The sequence below is a fragment of the Mastomys coucha genome, unplaced genomic scaffold (assembly GCF_008632895.1).
Source record: "Mastomys coucha isolate ucsf_1 unplaced genomic scaffold, UCSF_Mcou_1 pScaffold22, whole genome shotgun sequence".
NCBI classification, from domain to species: domain Eukaryota; kingdom Metazoa; phylum Chordata; class Mammalia; order Rodentia; family Muridae; genus Mastomys; species Mastomys coucha.
The window spans coordinates 265,480,939-265,497,284 of NW_022196905.1; positions in this window are offsets into that span (position 1 = coordinate 265,480,939).

Below are 16,346 nucleotides of genomic sequence, written 5' to 3' on the forward strand. Positions count from 1 at the left end.
GGCTGTTTTCCTACCAAGGCACATTCACATCTCAGAGCTTGGGGGTGGGGGGCGCTAAGGCCACCCATTTCTTCCCTTTTCTTGTTCTATCGGGATGCTTTTCTCAGCCTTCCCATGGAAAAAAAAAAATCTCAGAGCAGGCCACTTCCTGTTTTTATTTTCTTTTCCTGCCCTACTGGTGTACCCTTCGACCTTCTGTCCTGTGTCAAGATCCTTGTCCTGAACTGAGAACGAGGCACAGGCATGTGTCCCAGCACAGAGCAGCTGGCTCAGCAAGTGGAAAAGGAAAGACCCAGCAGGCCCTGCTCATTCCTGCCTGCATGCCTGTGGCTTAAGACAATGGCTACTCTCAAGACCTGAGTCACCGCCTCATTTAAAAAGAAAAAGAAAAAATAGATAAATAAATAAAAGAGGCTCAGGCAGAGGGGCATTAGGAACCCAGAAGGATCTGTAGGCAGTTAGTGGTTGCTTCAGTAGCTCAGCCACTGGTTGGTAGCCCATGCTCCTGAAGCAACTCTAAGGACACTCCGCCTCCCACCACATACAAAGCTAGGAGAGTAAAAAAGGAACTCAGTGGGAAAGGAGGGGAATGTGAGAGAGTAATGGAGGTGACTATGACCAAAGTTAACATTATATACAGGTACAAAAATATTATAGTCAGGGGCTAGAGAGATGGAGCCACAGTTAAGCGTACTGTTCTTACAGAGGACCAGAGTTCAGTTCCCAGCCTCCACACAGGAGCTGACAACCCTCTGTAACTCCAGTTCCAGAAAACTCAACACCCTCTCCTGGCCTCTTGGAGCACTGCACTCACATGTACAAATAAACGCACAAAGGCTCATGCACATGTAAATCAAATATAAATAAATCTTTAAAAGGTAATCCAAGAGAGTGTTGTAATGAACTCATTACTGTATGAAATTGACATCTGCTCATTTTTAAATGTTTTCTAAAAAGCAACTGAGAAGACCAAGATTTGGTTTGGGGCGTACCCTCTCACACTAGATGCCAAGTTTAAGTAAACATTTGTTTCTGAGTCCTGCCTTTCTTGACTCACTCACACTTGGTGCCAGGAGTATGCCCTGTTCCTTCTTTTCTACACCCTGTTTTCCCTGTAGCCTGGTTCTGCTTTCTTGTGGAGTTTGGAATCAGCAGGCACTGGCCAGGGGTTGCTTCCCAAAGACTGCTCAGACTGCAGAATGGATTATTTGCTTTGTTTCTTCCATACTTGTGCCATGCATGGACCAGATGCAGACAGGACCACAGAAAACACACAAGTAGAGCCAAGGACATCCCCTCACAGGCAGAAACCCTTGCTAAGCTGGCCAGGAAACCCCAGAGGGAGAATGTAAAACAGTCAGCCTGTGAGGGGTTAACCAGTATTCATTATATGGGGAATTTCCACCATTTACATCAACCAAGAATGAGAGCAGAAAGGCTACCACACTCTACAGTCTGGGAAGGGTCTGCCTTCCGGGGAAGCAGCCAAAGGCCACTGTCTCAAAGTTATCAAGCTTAGCTGGTGGTGTCTGCAATGTATTTTTCCTACCGGAAACAGCCTGTTCCATTCTTCCCTTTTTATGGGAGTTCCAAGTACAGTTTTTGTCCATACTTTCCTGAGGCAGCCCTCAATAACACACTATCTAAGAGAAGGCCCTCTTGGGAGGTCCCAGAATCAGCTACACAGAGTGGCCCTCCCACAGGGGATGCTTCTGGCCTCAGAAGCCCTGGTGACACCCTGTGTTGAGTGGACCTTTGCAAAAACAAGTCAGCTTTGTGCAAACCAGAGGGGTGATGTCAAGTTCCCATAGCGGAAAGAGTCTGATTTATTCTGTTAATAATAGCAAAGGCCTTAGTTTTCCACCTTGAATTATATAAATGTCACCAGGAAGAAAAAACAAAACATTATCTTTGGTTGAAAACACTGTCAGTCTTTTTTAAAAGTCAACTGGAGATAAAACAGATAGTCCTCAGGAAAAACCTCTACAAATGCCACACCTCGAGATTATCTGAAGCTGGCCTTCTACAAAAGCCACTCCAGCGGTGGCTTGCCTTAAAGAACAGCTGAGAGAGAGAGCACAGGAGAGGGTGACCTCTGCCTTTCTAGGTTTCTTTTTGCTGGTGACCAAATCTAAGCACTGATGAAGAAAGACAAGGAAGAGGAGAGAATTCCTCTAGGGAGTCTGGAGAGATGGATCAGTGATTAAAAGCACTGGCTGTTCTTGCAGACCAGGGTTCAATTCCCAGCATCTGCACGGCTGCTCACAGCCATCTGTAACTCTGGTTCCAAGGGATCTAACACCCTCTGCTGGCCTCCATGGGCACTGAACTCATGTGGTGCATATACACAGATGCAAGCAAGACACTCAAATGTGTAATATATATATTTATATTTATATTTATATCTGTGTGTGTGTGTGTGTGTGTATGTATGTTTTTCTAAGAGGCATTGGTTGAATACTGCAAATGTGGAAGCAACTCTGTCCATCTTTAGAGGAATGTCTAAACAAAACACAGGTGGACATCTGGTGCAGCCTTGTTTGGTCCTCAGAAGGAAAGACGTCTGACACCTGCTGCGGCGTAGACGGACAGTAGACATTGACCAAGTAAAACAGGCCAGACCTCGTGAGGGAGAGAGCGAAGCAACTCTGCTTACACAGGGACCAAAAATAGTCAAATTCGTAGAGACAGAGAGCAGAAAGGTGGTTTCCTGGACTGGCAGGGTGGGGGAGGCTGTTTCGTGGGTACAGTTTTTCGGTTTTGCAAAGAGGAAAGCTTCTAGAGATGATTGGCAGGGACAAATGTGAATTGACACCTCCTAACCACCCTGAGAAATGCCGATCATGGTGAATTCTGTGTCCTGTGCATCTTACCACAATTAAGGGGGGGGGGGCTGTAGATTTAAATTTCTGAAGAATCTTGGGATAAAGAAGGATGAAAGGCTAGGTCTTGCCTTCCAGTGCTGAGACCCACTAATGATGCTTGCATTTAGAGCCCAACTAGGATCCTAAAGCCACGTGCCTGCTCTTCTGCTTCAGCATGAAGCTGGGCCACCTCCACCTTCACGTCCATGGGGTTTGGGAGCAGCTCTCTGTGCTGGGGACAGTTCTCTGTGCTGAGAGGGCAGCTCTCTGTGATGAGAGGGCATGGGACTCTGACTTTCCCAAGAGCTAAGGGCATGGAAGTCAAAGGAAGCAGCTCAAAGCTGCACTGTTTACAGAGTCTGCTCTCTGCCAAAAGCTCCTAGTAGAGATGACCACAGTATGTAGATGAGCCAGGTTTTCTGTCAGGTTCTGTCTGGTGCATACTGAGAGAGGATAGAAGGCGGTATGCCAGCCAGAGCTAAAGTTCAGGGGTTCCTAGTCATTTGGGGTAAGATGGCCTTGACTTAAATCTCCCTGGAGACTGAGGCAAGTCAGCAGGCTACAATGGCAGTAGCAACAGCATTTGTTCCTACCACAGTACCTTTGCACATATTCTTCCCCTCAGCTGCAATCAGCTGAAGCAACCAGCCCTTTCCACACTTAGATCTTGGACTTTCAGTCCCTACCCCTGAGACAATGCATGTCTGTTATTCAAGCTACACAGGTTCCTGCTTCTCTCCAGCCACACCAGGAAATAAATACTGGGAGGTGACTGTGGGTCCTAGTAAGCATGGTAGCTAATTTCCATTAGAGAGAGACTCTGAGGGGAAAAGGAGCTGGTACTTGCAAAGGTCCGTGGGTCGTGGCTGATGTACGACCAGTGACTTGCTGTACACTTGAGTTGTCAAGACTTAGAAGTTGAATGGAGATGTGGCTCAAGAGATTCTCCCAGAAGCAGGGTGAAGGGTGTTGCTGCTCGTGAAGGGCTGCAGTGGAGGAACAGGGTGAGGAGAGGCAATGACCTTGGTTCTGTCAGGCGCTGCAGGACCTCCCGTTGGAGCTCAGCGAGATCGGTGTAGCTCACCTCTGTATCCATGAGGACACTTCCAGAGAGGATTAACTGAGTAGGGGACACCCTCCCTGAATGTCAATGGCACCATCCCACAGACTGAGGGCCTGAGTGGGTGGAGAGGGAAGGAAGGCCGAATCACAGGTATTCTTTCTCTCTCCCCGACCCTGCCTCCAACTTCCTAGTTGCTGCAATGGGCTGTTCTACTCATCATGTGCCCACCAAAGTGATGAGGTCAATTCTCTGAATCCATGAAGTAAAATGTACCCTTCAGGTCATCTTATCACAGTGACAAAGTCTGACTTAATGTGGCCCTAGAATCTAAAATTAAAACATCTTCAACATGACCCCTAACAAAAGACTCTGAGTACACCCAAAGGGTGCAGGATTATAAAAATAAATAAATAAATAAATAAATAAATAAATAAATAAATAAATAAGCAAGCAAGCAACAAAGAGTTGGGGAGGTAGCTCTGTCAGTGAGTGTTACCTTGCAAGCATGAGGGCTCTAGTTTGATCCCTAGAACTCACATAAAAACTTAGTTACAGCACCAAGCAATCAGCCCAGAAGACCCACCATATCCCCTCTAATTCCGCTCTCTTGTGGTTTGAATGAGAACGGACCCCCAGAGGCTCATGAGGAGTGGCACTATTTGGATGCCTTGTTGGAGGAAGTGTGTCACTGGGGTGGGCTTTAAGGTTGCAAATGCTCAAGGCAAGCCCAGTCTCTCTTCCTGCTGCAGATCCAGATGTAGACCCTCAGTTCCTTCTCCAACACCATGCTTCTCATCACAACAATAACGGACTCAACCTCTGAACTGTAAGCCAGCTCCAACTAAATGCTTTCCATTATAAGACTTGCCCTGGTCATGGCAATAGAACCCTAACTAGGACACACTACCTCAGGCTAATTCCGCTTCACAAAATACAGGTCATCATCCTTCGTTATCATTGGCCTCAGGCAGCCCGTCCTGGGGGACGTCTCTCATCTGACTCCCAAGGTATGTGTGCAAGCAGGTTACAGAAAGAACATAGCCTGGAAGCTAGCTCAGTTGATTGAGTTCTCATCTAACACACATGAAGCCCTGGGTTTTGACCTCTAGTACTGCATAGACCAGACATAGCACACATTTGAGGTCAGCCTTGGCTTTGTGGACCGCTGTATTCAAAAAAAAAAAAAAAAGGCTGGGCGGTGGTGGTGCACGCCTTTAATCCCAGCACTTAGGAGGCAGAGGCAGGCAGATTTCTGAGTTCAAGGCCAGCCTGGTCTACAAAGTGAGCTCCAGGACGATCAAAAAACAAAAAAACAAAAAACAAAAAACAAAACAAAACAAAAAGATCAGAAAGTCTCATCCTCAGTCACCTGTCACCATGTCCTGAAGTCAACTTACCTTTCCTTACAGCTTCCCAGCCACGCCTGAATCAGATGAAGGCCAAGGAGGCCAACAGGGCCACCTCACACTCTTCTACGCAGCTCCCTCCTGCTGTCCTTGGTAGTGACATCTCTATCTCTTCATTCATTCCCCACACTGTCCCTGCAGACAAGAGCAATGAAGGGAGATGCTGAACCAGGACCCATGTCCTGCTCTTATTGATAAGATGGCTGAAGGGGTCACATGTCCCCCACATAGAGTAAAACTTTGAATGGTCAGGTGGGCAGACACCTTGCAGAAATTCACAGGGGATTCTTGGGGACCTAGCACAGTGGCTGCATGGGGGTTGGGGGGGGGGAGAGCCTGAGAGACTGAAATATCAACATCTCTGTCAGGCCAACATTTGTGACATTCCTAAGATGACCAGGGTGCAGCTGTCCCTCAGCAGTTGTCCCCACAGGAGTGACATCAGCTGTCTTAAAGCCTGTATATATCTAGATCTTCAGAAATAAGAGACCCTAGTCCTGGCCGGCTGGTGCCTAGCTGCCCTGTGATGAGTCCTGGGTCTCATGGCCTGCCTCCTTCACTTCCTGGGTCAAGGACTGTCTGGTGGAAGCCAGGAGCTGGATATGCCTCAGATATTGTCACCATGCATCAGCTTTTATTTGCACATATAACACCACAGTCTCTTAGTTTCCTGTCCCCAATGCCTCTGATTCCCCACCAGAGTAAAGTGAATTGCCACAGAGAAAAGCCTGTGCAGTTTTCAATGCCCATAAACCACAGCTTTCTCACACCCAAAGGGTACCGGATAGCCTTGCCTTTGATCCCAGATGGTCAGGGACTCAGGAGAGTTTCTGAGGCTTACCTTGACTTACAAGGTCTTAGTTAGGGTTTATACTGCTGTGATGAAACCATGAACAAAAAGCAAGTTGGAGAGAAAGGTGTTTATTCAGCTTACACTTCCAGATTAGTCTATCCTTGGAGGAAGTTAGGATGGGAACTCAAGCAGGGTAGGAACCTGGAGGCAGGAGCTGATGTAGAGGCCATGGATCAGTGCTGATTATTGGCTTGCTTCCAATGGCTTGCTCGGCCTGCTTTCTTATAGAACCTAGGGCCACCAGGCCAGGGATGGCACAAACCACAGTGGGCTGGGCCCTCCTGCACTGATCAATGAGAAAATGCCTTAGAGCTGGATCTCATGGAGGCATTTCCTCTGCTGAGGCTCCTTTCTCTCTGATGACTCTAGCTTGTGTCAAGTTGACACACAAAACCAACCAGTACAGGAATTTGCACAACAAATGGGAAAGTTTAAACTTCTGTGTCCTTCTCTGGGTCTACTCCCTTAGGGCTTTGTTCTTCATTCAGAAGTCTGGCCTTATAGCTCCCCATCTACTTTCCAAATCATCTCTGACAAGCCAGATACACATGTCTACCACACTGGTACTATGGATGCTCAGGCAGGAAAATCATCTCAGGTTCAAGACTATCCTGTACTACATAATGAAATCCTGCTCCAAAAACAACAAAAATCAACCATACCAATAATAATAATAATAATAATAATAATAATAATAAGAAGAAGAAGAAGAAGAAGAAGAACAAGAAGAAGAAGAACAAGAACAAGAACAAGAAGAACAAGAAGAAGAACAAGAAGAAGAAGAAGAAGAAGAAGAAGAAGAAGAAGAAGAAGAAGAAGAAGAAGAAGAAGAAGAAGAAGAAGAAGAAGAAACCAGACATTAACCAATTAGTTTGTAAGGTCTTCTTAATTATTAATTTGGGTATGTGTGTGTGTGTGTGTGTGTGTGTGTGTGTGTGAGAGAGAGAGAGAGAGAGAGAGAGAGAGAGAGAGAGCATGTGTATGAACAACTTGCAGGAATCAGTTCTCTCCTTCTACCATGTGAGTCCCAGGAATCAAACTCAAGCCATTAGCCTAAGTGGCAAATGTCTTACCCACAAAGCCATCTCATAGATCCACCTCCCCACTAGTTTTTAAGCTGGGCAAGATAGTTTGTGCCTACCTCCTAGCATTCTAGGATCACGTCCAGCCTGAGCTACATAGTAAGTTCAAGGCCAGTTTATGCTATAGAGTGAGATCTTGTCTCCTAAGATAAAAAGGCAAAGTATCCTTCTTCAAGTGAGCTGTGAGCTCTTTGCCCGTGAGTGGTTCAAGTTCATGGTCTTCATAGTCTCCACAAGGCCCCTCCAGGATGCTCACAGGGCCCAAGATCACTCTTTATAGCTCCCCTTCCATTGGCCCCACATCTTTCTCTTCCTGCTACAGTTAGATTCACATGCTCACAGCCTGTGCAATCTGCTGTTCCCATTTCCAGATGAGTTCTGGTCCTGCTTAACCTTAATGTGAGGCCCCAGATGAAACTGCCCCCTCACGTTCCTCTAGTGGTCTTCAGTTCATGGCCACCCCCTCACTGGAGCCTCACCAGACCTTGATGACGTGGGCCACACCACAGGATGGTCAGCCCTTGGGGGAGGGAAAGAATGCCAGAAGCCACAGAGCTAATAGACAGCAGAGCTGGGGCCCAGGGCCTGGCCTCCTGAATCTGAGGCCATTGCTCATACTTCCACCATATGGTTCTACCCGGCTGTGAACGCCACTGCCTGCATCATCAGTCAGAGGGCACAGAGTGGACTTGTGCATGCACCCAAAGAGACCCACTCTTCCTCCTGTCACCTGATGGAGCTGGCTGGGTGACTGCACACCAAAGTGCTGTGGCTTGAGTGTCAAATGTCCCCCACAGGTTCATGTGTCTGAACACCTTTTCTGCTGCTAATAGTGATACTTTATGAGTTTCTGGAGAAGGTGAGAGCTGGGGCCTAGCAGAGAAAGTATATCGCTGGGGGTGGGCCTTGAGGTTTGTAGCCAAGGCCTGCTTCTCTGCTCTCGGCCTAACCTTTTGGTCTACTGAGAAGTAAGCAAGCCACTGGATGCTCCTGCTTTTGTGCTTTTGCCTGGCATGATCAGCTGACCCTCAAACCAGGAGCCAAACCCAATCCTTCCTCCATCCTGTCTCTTCAAGCAAGAGAAAAGGTAGCTAGCACCCTGGTTAGCTCTGGAAACCTCTGTGCGTGTGAAGCTCTTCTCTGTCTTCTCTGATTTCAGCCCAAGGCTCTGCAGGCTGCAGGGTGCTGCACATTTAGGTTGGACTGGCAAAGTTCTGTATTCACAAGGGTGGCTAACACCACCCTCCCACACTCTCATCTCTACCCCCAAAGGGGGCAAAGCAGTCCTAACAACCAACATGAGGGTGTGAGCCAGGGACTTCCTCCTGTTAAGCTTCCTCAGGTTATGTCCAGTGAGCCAGAATTAGAGAGAAGGGGCGTCCGTCCTCCATGGTGCCTGAAGAGGATAGGTGATGTGGGAGGGATTTAAACTTTCCTGTCTTGTCAGTGCCAGAAACCGTCCTAATCATCTGCACACATTGCCACTCTTTACCTGAGGGAGGCCTCACCTCTACTGTGGCTCCCACCCTGAAATTCATACAGTGTTGGCTCTCAGAGGACACAGGTTTTCTTAGGAAGATGAAAAGAAGGGTCCAGATCAGTCTGCGGCAAATTATTCGGTTTTGTCAAGTATTTAAAGAGAGGGGAAAAGAAAAAAAAAACAAAAACAAAAACAAAACACAGGAGAAGGGAAGAACCATAAAGAACAGAAGGGGACAAGAAGAAGGAAAAAAGAAATATCGTTTTGTCCACTTGTGTTTCTTTGCTTTCAGAAATACTACTCACGTCTGTCTTGCAACTTCACTGGTGACTTTTGTTGGAGCTTACTGAGAGAAAATAGAGAGTCTGGGAAGAAACCTCCCCCGGGGAAATTGATTGTTTTACAAGTTTTAATGTCTTGAGTTTGATCCCCAGGGCCCACATATAAAAGGCGGGGGTGGGAGCATACATTTGTAACCCCAGTATTAAGGAGGTAGAAGCAGGCAGACCCCAAGGGCTTTCTGGCCAGGTAGCCTAGTATGAGTGAGCTCCAGGTCAGTGAGAGACACTGTCAACTGAGATTCCCCCGAAACCCTGAGCCAAAATAAATCCTTCTTCCCTAAGTGTTTCTACAGGGATTCCGTCACGTTGACAAGAGTGACTCCGAATCCTCGCTTCAAGGTTTAAATCCTTGGGCACCGTAGGTGGGATATGAGCTGACACCAATTGCTACAGCAAGCAGAGCGAGCCAGAGTGTGGTGGCTTGTGCCTGTAACCCCAGCATCTGGGAGGCAGAGGCAGGATAGACAGGAGCTCAAAACCAACTTGAGCTGTACTGAGGTTCAAGTAGACCAGGTTCAGTCACCAGGCTTATGCAAGGAGCACCTTTAGCTGCTGAGCCGTCTTGCTTTAAGTCAGGCCTTTAAATTTCTTAATTCTTTACTTAACGATAGCTAGAAAAACTTTGTCATGTAAGGTAACATTCACAGCCCCCCCCCACACACACACATACACAGGGGCCTTCAAAGAACACACACTACTTCCCCTAGACAAGCATAAGATTTTTACTTCCGACCCTGCCGCTCTCTCTTGAACTCCATTCTACCCTAAAACCTAACAAGCACTTCTGCAGATATCTACAGAGAATCTACAGAGAACAGGGGCAGGCCCTGATATCCACACTCCACACAGTGGTTTCAGATCCAAGTGGGCAGGAGACTGGGCTGTGCTCCAGAGCAGCCCTGTCTGTGACCCTCCAGAGAGGAGATGCTGGAGACAGCTGGGTCAGGGAGGGTAGCTACCTGCCACCTCCCACTCTTCCTCCGTGGATCTGTTTACTGATCCACAAAGGAGAAGCAACCAATGAAACAATCTGTCATGGGTTTGTGGCCATACCTGTCACAAATCTTCAAAGACAAGATGAAATCTTTGGGTGTGGTGGTGCTCAGGAGGCAAAGATAGGTGGATCTCTCTGAGTTCAAAGCCAGCCAGGGCTACACGTGAGACCCTGTCTCAAAAAATAAAAACATAAAAACAAAAACAAAACAAAACAAAAAACCTCTGAGCTGGTAAATTATCTTATTTATTTGTATTTAGCATGTGTGTGTATGTGTGTGGTGTGTTGTAATATGTATATAGTGCATGTGTGGTGCATGTGTGTAGTAGTGTGTGTGATGTGTGTATAGTGTACGTGTATGTTATGTGTGTCTGTGCAGTGTATACTCTGTGTGTGTGTACACAGGGCACACATGTTGAAGATAACTTGCAGGTTCCAGTCTCTCCTTCTGCTAGTCCCTGGGATGAAAGTCGGGTGGTCAGTCTCAGCAGCAAGTGTCTTTAACTGGCTGAGCCATGTTTCCAGCCCTGAGCTAGCGACTTCTAATTATCCTCCCCGAGCCCCATTTTATGGGTGAGAAAACACAATGCACAGACACACCATGTCCCTTTCTGGAGGTTGTGAAGCCGTACAGAAGCAGATCCTGGATTTGAACCCAGAAACCCTGGCTCCCACTGGTCAATATTCATGTTGCCTCCCATTGATTTAAAAAGAAAAAAAAAAATCCCAAACTGAAAGCAAAGGCCTAAAGCCTAACTTGCTAGATAAGTTCCTCTTCATGCAGGGTGGTAGGAAACGGGCCAAGCAATGCAGCTAAACCCCCCTTGAGACATGGAGCCCCGGGCATGCAGCTCCCCTAAACTGTGGTGTTTGTCCTACAGTGTCCATGATTGGTGAGAACACAAGGGCAAAGGGCAGATAATGCCACACCTCCCCAGAACCACTAAGCTGTGTCTTCAATAGTATGATTCTGGGTTTCCACAGGGACAGCTCATCCAGCCGGACCAGTGGCTATAGGCTGCTGCCAGGGAAGCACAGAGAAGGTTCCTCTGGGGAGAACCAGCTAGAAACCAATGAGCCAGAAGAGAGAAAGGAAGTCAAGGGGAAGCTGGAGCCCCAGGCCTAGAGCAGATTTGAGTCCTGGTCAGGGCTCTGGGAAATATGGGAGATGAGACCAAATGGAACCACACCAAAAGGTACCAGTGCCCCCAAAGAGGGTGAGATTCCGGCTTCCCTGGATGCTGGTAGCCCAGGAAGGCTCTAGACAGAGCTAACCTGGGCTGCAGAGGCTGAATAGTGGAGATCTTTCATGAGGGCCAGACCTGACCATGCATCCAAAACTACCTTTTTGTAAGTGTGTGCACATTCATGTGTGTGAGCATACATGAGACGAAGCATATGTCCTTGCATGTGTATGGAGGCCAGAGGCTGACGTCAGGTGTCTTCCCAGGTGGCTCCCACCATGTCCTCACTGATCATGGATCTCACCAACTGGCTAGATTTGCTGTCCAAGAAGGCCCAGGCACCTTTCTTTCCTCAGCCTACCCAGCACTGGGATTGCAGACAGGTGTGTGTCACCACACACAGCTTTTTATGTGAGCACAGGGGGTTTGAACTCAGGTCCTTAAGCTTGTGAGGCAAACACTTCACTGAGCATCTTCCCAGTTCATTTTTCCCAATGTTTTTTTACTGCAACAAAATACACAAAAGAGAAAATAAAAACATATGGAAAACATACCATCTTAGCATAACGTTCTGGAAAATACTGTTCAAATGGGACACATTGCTACAGCACTGTCCCCATACAACAACCAATCTTTCAGTTAATTGCTGTCATTGTGAACAATCATTTCCCACCCACCCTGTACTTCTCCCCTACTCTGGTTTCTAGTATCTTTTTTTTTTTTAAGAACCCAAGATTTAATCAGGCAAGGTAGCTCAAACCTATAATCACAACTTCCAGAGGCAAGGAGACTGGGGCAAGTTTGAGGCCAGCTTGGGGTATGTAGTGAAACTTTCAAAAAGTATCAAATTAAATTAAATTTCAAATGAAGGTGCTGAGACAGCTGAGTTTATAAAGTGCTTGCTATGTAAGAAGGAGTACCCCATGTTTGATTCCCCACAGCCTAAATTTAAAGGCTGGGCATGGTGGCTCAGCTTGTAAGCTTCCAACGAGGGAGGAACCAATAATTGGTTGGTTCCTGGTTGGTTCTCACCAGCCAGCCTGGTGAGAGATCCTATCTCAAAATAAGGTGACAGCACCTGAAGGACTGATTGGCCTCTGGGCCCTACATACATGCACACACAAACATGAACACATGCACACACAGTAAAAAATGAGAAGCAGAAAAAGCTATAAAGACTGCCTCAGCAAGGGGCTCCCACCCTGAAGGATGCTCATGGGAGCATTTTTCTATGCTTTTTTCCCCCTCAAGTTAACAGGTAGAATATGCCCAAAACTTTGGCTTTCCAACCCAGTAAGACTGGGCGTCTCACAGAAAGCAGAAGGTTTTGATGTAGTCCCACGGGCAGCTGGGGTTCCCCCACCCCTACTCTCTGCTTCTTCCTCTCTCTCACCCCCTCCATGTCCCTCTTTCAGAGAGTTAGGTTGAATTGGAGGCCTCTCTGTTTTGCAGTCTGAAGGAAGCCGCCATTTCTCTGCATCACAGAAAGTCTAGAAAGAGCTCCTGAGGAGTTAACGTGAGCTGCCCCCCATCAGAGGTTCAGATTCAGAGTGAAGGCTTCAGGACACCCACACACCAGCATCAAGCCCTCTTAGAGTCCATGGCCCAGTGCAGGCACGCGAGATTCTGTTCGGGTCCCTCTGAAGCCCTCATCTGCACCTGCTAGCTTCCCAGACAGAAGTTACACAGTACAGTGAAGCATAGAAAACAGAAAGCCGTTAGCCCCCAGTGAATGTTATTTTTAATGAAAGTGGTATGTTTTGAGTCACAATGTTAAAACCAGGTCAGAAATGAATCATCAGAGAATCAACCACAAAGTCCCCTGGAGGTGACTGCAGATGACTGCCCTGTCACCAGCTCTGCACACACCTCCCTGAGATGCTGTCACTCGGAGCCAGTATGGGGCCACTGGGTGCCATGTCAGCTCAAAAGATGTTATGTTGTCACCAATGGGATTCCCCGGCCTGGTGATGCAGTGGCCCCACCCACACAAGGAAGGAGCCATCATACAGCTAGACCTACGATTACATCATCCTACTGGCTTCCGGGTAGTGAGTCTCAGATGGTGGAGAGAGATAGAGGGGACCTGTTCTTCCCTGACCTGGACTCTGCCTGGTGCCCACATCTCCTCCTGGCTATAGAGAGGCAGCCCAGGGGCTGAGAGATGGCTCCATCAGTAAAGTGGTTGCTATGCAAGCATGAGGACCTGACTTTGATCCCCAGCACCTACATAAAAAATCTGGGTGTGGTGGCATGTGCTTGTAATACTAGCTCTGGAAAAGCAGAGATGGGTGGAAGTAGGGCAGGCCAATGTCTGGGGTTCACCAGCTTTGCCTAATAGGCAAAGTGTTTGACAGGTAGGTAGATCAATGGAATAGAATTGAAGACCCAGAAATGAACCCACACACCTATGGTCACTCGATCTTTGACAAAGGAGCTAAAACAATCCAGTGGAAAAAAAGACATTTTCAACAAATGGTGCTGGCTCAACTGGCGGTTAGCATAGAGAAGAATGCAAATCGATCCATTCCTATCTCCTTGTACAAAGCTCAAGTCCAAGTGGATCAAGGACCTCCACATAAAATCAGATACACTGCAACTAATAGAAAAGAAAGTGGGGGAGAACCTCGAGCACATGGGCACAGGGGAAATTTTCCTTAACAGAACACCAATAGCTTAAGCTCTAAGATCAAGAATTGACAAATGGGACTTCATAAAATTACAAAGCTTCTTTAAGGCAAAAGACACTGTCAATAGGACAAAACAGCAACCAACAAATTAGGAAAAGATCTTTACCAATCCTATATATGATAGAAGGCTAATATCCAATATATGCAAAGAACTCAAGAAGTTAGACTCAGAGAACCAAATAACCCTATTTTAAAAATGGGGTACAGAGCTAAACAAAGAATTCTCAACTGACGAATACCGAATAGCTGAGAAGCACCTAAAGAAATGTTCAGCATCCTTAGTCATCAGGGAAATGCAAATCAAAACAACCCTGAGATTCCACCTCACACCAGTCAAATGGCTAGGATAAAAAACTCAGGTGACAGCAGATGCTGGAGAGGTTGTGGAGAAAGAGGAACACTCCTTCATTGTTGGTGGGATTGCAAGCTGGTACAACCACTCTGGAAATCAGTTTGGCGGTTCTTCTGGAAACTAGACATAGTACTAGAGTACCCAGCTATAGTACTCCTGAGCATATAACCAGAAGATGCTCCAACATGTAATAAGGACACATGCTCCACTATGTTCATAGCAGCCTTATTTATTATAGCCAGAAACTGGAAACAACCCAGATGTCCCTCAACAGAGGAAAGGATACAGAAAATGTGGTACATCTACACAATGGAGTACTACTATGCTATTAAAAACAATGAATTTATGAAATTCTTAGGGAAATGGATGAATCTGGAGACTATCATCCTGAGTGAGGATGAAACCCAATCACAAAAGAACAAACACGGTATGCATTCTCTGATAAGTGGATATTAGCCCAGAAGGTCGGAATACATAAAGTACAATCCACAAACCACAAGAAACTCAAGAAGAAGGAAGACCAAAGTGTGGATGCTTTGTTTCTTCTTAAAAGGGGGAGCAAAATACCCATGGAAGGAGTTGCAAAGACAAAGTGTGGAGCAGAAACTGAAGGAAGAACAATCCAGAGACTGCTCCACCTGGGAATCCTTCCCATATTCAATCATCAAATCCAGACACTATTGTGATGCCGGCAAGTGTTGGCTGACAGGAGCCTGATATATCTGTCTCCTGAAAGGCTCTGACAGTACCCGACTAATATAGAAATAGAGGCTCACAGCCATCCATTGGACTGAATTCAGGGTCCTCAATGAAGGAGCTAGAGAAAGGACCCAAGGAGCTGAAGGGTTTGCAGCCCCTTAGGATGAACAACAATATGAACTAACTAGTACCCTCAGAGCTCCCAGGGACTAAACCACCAACCAAGGAGTACACATGGTGGGACTAATGGCTCCAGCAGCATATGTAGCAGAGGATGGCCAAGTCGGTCATCAATGGGAGGAGAGGCCCTTGGCCCTGTGAAGGTTCTGTGTCCCAGTGTAGGGGAATGCCAAAGCCAGGAAGCAGGAGAGGGTGGGGTGGTGAGCAGGGGGAGGGAGGGAGGAAACAGGGGTTTTTTTGTTTTGTTTTGTTTTGTTTTATTTTATTCTTTTTTTTTCCAGAGGGGAAACTTGGAAAGGAGGTATCATATGACATGTAAATAAAGAAAATATCTAATGAAAAATAAATAAAAAATAATCAGAAAAAAAAAGGGTCAAGTGGAACCTGCAACACAGAAAACCCAAGAGCTAGTTCCCTTCTGTGAGAGCAGCAACAAATCACTCCTTTTTTTTTTTTTTGCTCTCAGCAAGGGTTGAAGGCTCCTTTCTAGACCTCTTCAAATTAGAGCCTCTTTGAATTTTGAATGGCTATGACAGATAAAATTTAATAGAGGTAACAGCTCCAGCACCTGCCTGTAAACTCAACATTCACTCAGACAGGGGGACTGCATAATTGAGACCAGTGTAGGTTACATAGTGAGACCCTGACTCAAAAGAACACACAAGGAGTCACGTGGTAATAGCTTGTGATTTTGAGCCTGGTATCTTTGCTTGTCCCCTCCTGGAATGCTACCCTGGGCCACTAGAAGGAAGCTGGACAGAAAGCTGGTCAGGCTGTGGAGAAGTGGGTGCCCTCAACCTGCCTGCCAACACCACTTTCCAACACAAATAGATCTGTCATCCCAAGTCTCCACCTCAGCACAGCCCGAAGTGAACACTGAGAGAACAAGAGGTAGCTAGAGTCGGACCCTGAGACCCACAGGAAATAGCCTCTCCCAGGCTAGGGTGCTGTCAGTCCTCCTTGGCACTGCAAGTAGACAGATAGATAGATAGGCAGAGAGACTGTGAGTCAGAGAGACAGAAAGACAGAGAGAGAGACAGTGAGACAAAGAGATAGAGAGGCAAGAGAGACAGAGGCATAGATAGATAGATAGATAGATAGATAGATAGATAGATAGAAGACAGAAAGACAGTGAGACAGATAGATAGATAGTGAGAC